Source organism: Procambarus clarkii, chromosome 91 (assembly GCF_040958095.1).
Source record: "Procambarus clarkii isolate CNS0578487 chromosome 91, FALCON_Pclarkii_2.0, whole genome shotgun sequence".
NCBI lineage: Eukaryota > Metazoa > Arthropoda > Malacostraca > Decapoda > Cambaridae > Procambarus > Procambarus clarkii.
The window spans coordinates 12,701,509-12,708,252 of NC_091240.1; positions in this window are offsets into that span (position 1 = coordinate 12,701,509).

Consider the following 6,744-nt stretch of genomic DNA (forward strand, 5'->3'; position numbering starts at 1 on the left):
CCGGTCCTCGACAAGGCCTCCTTTCTGTTACACATCCCCAGTAACATGATCACCACATTCAAGATTCTCAAGGGAATCGACAGGGGTAGATAAAGACAGGTTATTTAACACAAGGGACACACGCACTAGGGGACACAGGTGGAAACTAAGTGCCCAAATGAGCCACAGAGATATTAGAAAGAACTTTTTTAGTGTCAGAGTGGTTGACAAATGGAATGCATTAGGAAGTAATGTGGTGGAGGCTGACTCCATACACAGTTTCAAGTGTAGATATGATAGAGCCCAGTAGGCTCAGGAACCTGTACACCTGTTGATTGACGGTTGAGAGGCGGGACCAAAGAGCCAGAGCTCAACCCCCGCAAGCACAATTAGGTGAGTATACACACACACACACACACACACACACACACACACACACACACACACACACACAGATTCCAGTAGGCTCAGGAATCTGTACACCAGTTGATTGACAGTTGAGAGGCGGGACCAAAGAGCCAAAGCTCAACCTCTGCAAGCACAAATAGGTGAGTACACACACACGCGAGCACGCACACACGCACACGCACGCGCGCAAAAATCATTTATAACGCCACGGTGGATTTATAGACGGCAAATCTTTCCTCACAGACCTGCGACACTGAGGACCACAAAGCAGGAGTGTGTAGAGGCGCTGCATAGATGTGGATTATGAGAGCAAGATAAGAGTTACTCTGGGAGCAGACAAGAGTGGAGAGATATTACCGGCGGGAACCCACAGGAGCCGCTACTAGGGTGAGTGATACCCACGGTACAAAGCTGCACTCCTTGAGGTTACCATGAGGTGCTTCCGGGGCTTAGCGTCCCCGCGGCCCGGTCGTCGACCAGGCCTCCTAAACTCCACTACACTTTGCACAAGGTGAAAGAAGAGTCCAAAAAGTGGCTGCTGGAGCTTAACTCTAAACAAGTACACATAATAAAGCTGGTGTTGGAACAGTGATTGACTGTTCCAGGTAAGAGAACCAACAAGCAGGGGACGAGGAATGATGCACCAGGTGTTCCACACCAGTTGTGTTAAGGACTGTAGCGGCAGACACCACGCACACATGACACACAACAGCACCAATCTTTTAGACCCAGCAGTGATCAGCAAGTCCTCTTGTCTCTTATGTTGACATATTGTCCTGACTCCATGTGCTGACCTCATTATTCAGGGACACCCGCGGCGTTATGAGTGGATGTAATGGATGTCATGGGTCGTCCTACGCTTCTTGGGTCGTGTTCCCCTCCCTTTCCATCCCGTTGTCGTCGTAAGGGGGTTTAGTTGGCGGCCGCCGGGATGTGATGCTCCAAGGGACCGTTCTCTGTCGTTCTCTGTCATTTTGCGGCCTTATGCTCCTGCTGCCGTCTTCACTAATTATGTTGGTCACTGTTTTCTCTTATGTTTTGTTCCCCCGCCCCCCCTTTCTCCTTTCTCATGGTCTTTCTTGCTGACCTTTCGCCAGTTCGTCCCAAGTGACAAACTTTTAATCCCCCTACAGTTCTGAAACACCATTTCCATGAAAACTTTTCCTCACCACTCGCGCTCCATCTCCGTCAACACCGATGGGTTAAAGTGTGCAGACGGTGTAGGCTACTCTGTTGCTTTTCCTAACCACACCTATATGTGTCGCCGGCCTCCAGAGACATCATCTTCTTGGCAGAACTTTATGCTGTTCTCTTTGCTATTCCCTATGCTGTTCGTCAACTGCTTTCTCACTGTCAATCCTTCTTTGTTGTTGTTAACTCTCGCAGTGCCCTCATGGCTCTGGAGTCCTTTAATCCAGTCCATACTGCAGTAGTCAAGATTCAGCATTGGCTGTTTATTATTTCTAGTAGATTTACGACAGTGGAGTTTTGCTGGGTTCCCAGCCATATTGGTGTGAACTGAAATGAGTGTGCAGATGCTGCTGCTAAGGAAGCTATCCACACTTGTCCAATATCCCTTAAATTATTCCTCATTCTGACTTTTACCCGGTTATTCATTATTCCATCCTTGCCCATTGGCAGGGTTTTGGTCTTCTGTTACTGGTAACAAACTGCGTGCTCTTAAGAGTAGTGTGTCCCAGTGGCCTTCCTTCTACCACCGTAACCGGCGGTAGGAAACGGCTCTGGCTAGGTGGCATATTGGCCATTCACGCTTAACATACATACACGGAGCGCCGCCCAGATCCGTATTGTCCAAACTGCATTGTCCCTCTTACAATCGTGCATATCCTTGTTGAATGTCTTGACTTTCAGGACGAACGTGTGTCTTGCTTCCCGACCGCCCCTCGCGGTCGCTTGTCCCTCGATAGAATCCTTGGTGACTCGGATACTTTTGATATTGTTCGCCTTATACGTTTCTGTTCTCGTATTGGCATCGTTGGTGATATTTAGCGCCCTCTGATTATCCCGCACATTTGATGGTGCTACATAGCCTTCCCGGTTTGGTCGGAGCCGGTCGGCCGAGCGGACAGCACACTGGACTTGTGATCCTGTGGTCCCGGGTTCGATCCCGGGCGCCGGAGAGAAACAACGGGCAGAGTTTCTTTCACCCTATGCCCCTGTTACTTAGCAGTAAAATAGGTACCTGGGTGTTAGTCAGCTGTCACGGGCTGCTTCCTGGGGGTGGAGGCCTGGTCGAGGACCGGGCCGCGGGGACACTAAAGCCCCGAAATCATCTCAAGATAACCTGGTGCCTTCTTTTGATAATTACTTCATGGGTCGTCCTGCACTTCATACGAGTTATTAGCAAACACCGCTCAGTACATATACAGTTATGAACTCTATTTGCTGCTATATTATATATTGTTTTAAAGATGAAGTTGTTGTTCCGTCGTCTTCATCAGGGGAAGCCATTATTTATCTCGCATGTACAGTTTCACCGCTGCAAGGCCATTACAGTGATTGTAACGTTACAATCCTTTTCAGAAGCCGGTTCTGATGAATGACAGTAAAGATGAATGTAACAATTAGCGTGTCAAGAGAATCATTCAGTACAGTCAGAACACAATATTGAGACCTGGTGACTTCCACCTGGTCGGAGACTTGAGTGGTTCAGCCCCTGGAGACTTGAGTGGTTCAGCCCCTGGAGACTTGAGTTGTCCAGCCCCTGGAGACTTGAGTTGTCCAGCCCCTGGAGACTTGAGTGGTCCAGCCCCTGGAGACTTGAGTTGTCCAGCCCCTGGAGACTTGAGTGGTCCAGCCCCGGAGACTTGAGTGGTCCAGCCCCTGGAGACTTGAGTTGTCCAGCCCCTGGAGACTTGAGTGGTCCAGCCCCTGGAGACTTAAGTGGTCCAGCCCCTGGAGACTTGAGTGGTCCAGCCCCTGGAGACTTGAGTTGTCCAGCCCCTGGAGACTTGAGTGGTCCAGCCCCTGGAGACTTGAGTGGTCCAGCCCCTGGAGACTTGAGTTGTCCAGCCCCTGGAGACTTGAGTGGTCCAGCCCCTGGAGACTTGAGTGGTCCAGCCCTGGAGATTGAAACATCACGGGCTCTAGTACTGCGGCTTTATCACTCTGCGTCATAATGTAAACAGCATTATAAATCAGTGTTGAGGGAGCATTGTTAGAGGGACTCCACCCAAGACTGCTGACAGGCCGGGCTGGCCGAGCTTGGTCTCAGCGTACCACCATTAACAACAGGTTTCGCCACCAGGTAGTTAATGGAGGTCCCGCACCCCTGCTGGGAGAAGTGAATTGGAAGTAGCAGTTAGCGCCAGTCTAGCACTCCTGTGGGCGCTAATGCTGCTAATTTTGTTGCATAATTGACAATATATCACTCGGGAATGCCTTGCTTGGCTTACTCAACTATAAACACAGCCACCATAGCAAAGATCCTAATCCGGGTGTAGTTAGAGCTATCAAACGATCCAACACTGGCATACATAGCAATCTTGCCGTCGCGAACCGCTTCCAGTATTAGACGCTGACCAGCATGACAATCCTGGCGTGCTTACCATTAAGGTAGTATACCTTAATGGCTCAGTTTACACGGGTCGGTTTACACACGATAACACTTCCTGGAGCTAATTATTTGTATAAATAATGTCTCCGTGTTTTCTCTCCACCGATCAGCTAGGAAATCTTCCACTCGTCTAAGAACAGAGCAGTATTGGAGGGTCAGAGCTCCTGGGCGAAGTATGAAATAAAAATAACAGCGGCTCGCAAAACTGAAGTGATGTCCCGCTTTCTATTGGCGGGTCCACGGTTGGGTTAGGCTCGGGCAGTTTAGCATCAGTTTAGTGACCTGAACGGTCCAGAGAACGGACTGGTGTAATAGTACTTGCAGCACCGGTATTCCTGCCAACACCGGCGTCTCATGCCAACACCGGCGTCTCCTGCCAACACCGGTGTCTCCTGCCAACACCCGCGACTCCTGCCAACACCCGCGACTCCTGCCAACACCCGCGACTCCTGCCAACACCTAGCAGGTGTCACCCAGCCGGCCACTACCTGGCCGCTGGTAAGTAAGTACCAGCGGGTGTCACCCAGCCGGCCACTACCTGGCCGCTGGTAAGTAAGTACCAGCAGGTGTCACCCAGCCGGCCACTACCTGGCCGCTAGACACAGGTGACAACACAGGGGGGAGGGAGGTGCCACTTTACACCAGTGCCAGCCAACACGCAGCTCTGCTCGCCCATAACCACAACTTTCACAACAATAACAATCGTTGTGGATTATAGGCATTATTACCCTTGAGGCCGCACACCCAGCCATCACAGCTCTCTTGAACACACGGGCACGGTACTGGTACTGTGTCGTGTGTGGTGGTGGTGGAGTTACCTAACTGTAGTTACGAGGCGAGAGTTACGCTCGTGGTGTCCCGTCTTCCCAGCACTCTTTTTGTAACTTTGAAACTACTCACGGTTTTGGCCTCCATCTTCTCAATTATTTTTTCGGCACCTCCGATTTCTTAGCTTGAATCTGTGTCCTCTTGTTCGTGAAATTGCTGGTTTCAGGAATTCCTCTCTGTCAATGTGTTATAGTCCTGTTAGTATTTTGTAAGCGGTGATCATATCACCTCTCCTCTATCTTCTAGAAGACACTGTCATAGTGACAGTATTGGGCAGCGTCACTCATCCTGTGAGTGGACACACCGCCATAGTGACAGTATTGGGCAGCGTCACTCATCGTGTGAGTGAACTCACCGCCATAGTGAGAGTATTGGGCAGCGTCACTCATCCTGTGAGTGGACACACCGCCATAGTGACAGTATTGGGCAGCGCCACTCATCCTGTGAGTGGACACACCACCATAGTGACAGTATTGGGCAGCGTCACTCATCCTGTGAGTGAACTCACCGCCATAGTGACAGTATTGGGCAGCGTCACTCATCCTGTGAGTGAACACACCGCCATAGTGACAAGTTTTTTTTTTATTATTATTATTATTATTTTCTACCACAGACGTGGCCAGACATTTACAATGCTAACCAGCATATATACATTTTCTTCTGTCCTCCATGGACAGGGTTAGAGAAGTGTTAAACATATAGTTCAAGGGTTTATAGTGACAGTACTGGGCAGCATACCTTACCTTGAGTATACCTTGAGTTGGTTTCGGGGCTTAGCGTCCTCGCGGCCCGGTCATCGCCCAAGCCTCCTCGTTGCTGGACTGGTCAACCAGGCTGTTGGACGCGGCTGCTCGCAGCCTGTCGTATGAATCACAGCCTGGTTGATAAGGTATCCTTTGGAGATGTTTGTCACGTTCTCTCTTGAACACTGTGAGGGGTCGGCCAGTTATGTCCCTTATGTGTAGTGGAAGCGTGTTGAACAGTCTCGGGCCTCTGATGTTGAAAAGAGTTCTCTCTCAGAGTACCTGTTGCACCTCTGCTCTTCAACGGGGGTATTCTGCACATCCTGCCATGTCTTCTGGTCTCATGTGGTGTTATTTCTGTGTGCAGGTTTGGGACCAGCCCTTCTACTATTTTCCACGTGTAAATTATTATGTATCTCTCCCGCCTGCGCTCAAGAGAATACAGATTTAGGCTCTTCAGTCGGTCCCAGTAGCTTAGATGTTTTACTGAGTGGATTTTAGCAGTAAAGGATCTCTGCACGCTCTCCAGGTCAGCAATTTCTCCAGCTTTGAAAGGGGCTGTCATTGTGCAGCAGTACTCCACTCTAGAGAGCACTAGTGTCTTGGCGAAAAGTGTCATCATCGGTATAGCATTTCTAGTGTGAAAGTTTCTTGTTATCCAACCTATCATTTTCTTGCAGTTGTGACGGCTACTTTATTGTGTTCTTTAAAAATAGGGTCTTCCCACATGAGTACACCCAGATCCTTTACATTGCCTTTTCGTTGTCATGATTTGACTGCGTTTTGTACCTGGTTTCTGCTTTTTTCATTTATTTTTTTCCGTAGCATCACACATCCTGTGAGTGAACACACAAGGGGTCAGTGTGACACACTAGGGAACACACAGGGGTCAGTGTGATACATTGTGAGTGGTGCCGCTGGTGGTGCCTCTCCCCGGGTGAGTGGTGCCGCTCACCAAGACACCACTCTCCCTCTGTATACTGCCTGTGGTATACCACATACATGGCTAATGTTATCACGTATTTCTACCATTATAACTCAATGTGATGTGTAGGTGTTCTCACGGTCCTGTGCGGGGTCTGGTGTGGTAATGTTTACTGCCTCGCTCAGTGACGCGAATTTGACGCAGGAAAAGTGGCTGAGTAGTCTGTTATATTTGATATATTTCATTGTTTCATGTCCTACTCTATAGAGCAGTGACCAGCACAC